This window comes from Arachis ipaensis, chromosome B8, assembly GCF_059453495.1.
Source record: "Arachis ipaensis isolate K30076 ecotype BB chromosome B8, ASM5945349v1, whole genome shotgun sequence".
Taxonomy (NCBI): Eukaryota; Viridiplantae; Streptophyta; class Magnoliopsida; order Fabales; family Fabaceae; genus Arachis; species Arachis ipaensis.
Window position 1 is genome coordinate 65723050 of NC_142443.1, and position 1551 is coordinate 65724600.

Sequence of the window (1551 nt, forward strand, 5' to 3'; positions counted from 1 at the left end):
GCCTTGTTGAGGCTTCTGATCCTTCCATGAGAAATTTTGATGATTTCTCCATGATGAGTTATAGGTGTTTCCATAAGGTTCACCTAAGTAACTTACCTCTGCTATTGCAGGGTTCTCAGGATCATAAGCTTCTTCTTCAGAAGATGCTTCTTGAGTACTGTTGGATGCAGCTTGCATTCCATGCAGACTCTGAGAAATCATATTGACTTGCTGAGTCAATATTTTATTCTGAGCCAATATGGCATTCAGAGTATCAACTTCAAGAACTCCCTTCTTCATAGGCGTCCCATTGATTACAGGATTCCTTTCAGAAGTGTACATGAACTGGTTATTAGCAACCATGTCAATGAGTTCTTGAGCTTCTGCAGGCGTTTTCTTTAGGTGAATGGATCCACCTGCAGAAGTGTCCAGTGACATCTTTGATAGCTCAGATAAACCATCATAGAATATATCCAGGATGGTCCATTCTGAAAGCATGTCAGAAGGACACTTTTTGGTCAACTGTTTGTATCTTTCCCAAGCTTCATAGAGGGATTCACCTTCTTTCTGTCTGAAGGTTTGAACATCAGCTCTAAGCTTGCTCAGCTTTTGAGGAGGAAAGTACTTGGCTAAGAAAGCCGTGACCAGCTTATCCCAAGAGTTCAGGCTGTCTTTGGGTTGAGAATCCAACCATAATCTAGCTCTGTCTCTTACAGCAAAAGGGAAAAGCATGAGCCTGTAGACTTCAGGATTTACTCCATTAGTCTTAACAGTATCACATATCTGCAAGAATTCAGTTAAGAACTGAAAAGGATCTTCAGATGGAAGTCCATGAAACTTGCAGTTCTGCTGCATCAGAGAAACTAATTGAGGTTTCAGCTCAAAGTTGTTTGCTCCAATGGCAGGAATGGAGATGCTTCTTCCATGTAAATTGGAATTAGGTGCAGTAAAGTCACCAAGCATCCTCCTTGCATTATTATTATTTTCGGCTGCCATCTCCTCTGCCTGTTCGAAAATTTCTGAAAGGTTATCTCTGGATTGTTGTATTTTAGCTTCTCTTAATTTTCTCTTCAGAGTCCTTTCAGGTTCTGGATCTGCTTCCACAAGAATGTTCTTATCCTTGCTCCTGCTCATATGACAAGGAAGAATGGACAGGAAAATGATAATAATAATAGAAATCCTTTATATCACCGTATAGGGATCCCTGTGTGAGTGGAAGAAAAGAGGGGGAGATAAGGAATGTGATGTAAAGGAAGAAACACAACTGTACGAATGGAAGAGATGTGAGATGAGATGTTAGGATATGAATGAATAAATAGAATAGGATGGGGGAGGTATAATTTTCGAAAATTATTTTGAAAAGGAGTTAGTGATTTTTGAAAATTGGTTTTTGAAAATTTGTTAGTATTATTCGAAAATTTTTTTTTTGAAATAAAAATAAAAATAAAAATAATTAGTTAATTAAAAAGAAATTTTTGAAAAAGGGGGAGATATTTTCGAAAAAATGAGAGAGAGAGTTAGTTAGGTGGTTTTGAAAAAGTTAAGAAACAAACAAAAAGTTAGTTAGTTAGT

The 1551-nt window shown here is 37.4% G+C and overlaps 1 non-coding gene across 1 annotated transcript; it reads left to right on the forward strand.

Annotated features, from left to right (window-relative positions):
• The first annotated feature begins 471 nt into the window (after positions 1 to 471).
• LOC148548402 (small nucleolar RNA R71) lies at positions 472 to 579 on the forward strand. The gene has a single exon (XR_015897441.1). It is a non-coding gene; the product is annotated as a small nucleolar RNA R71 (small nucleolar RNA).
• The last annotated feature ends 972 nt before the right edge of the window (positions 580 to 1551 follow it).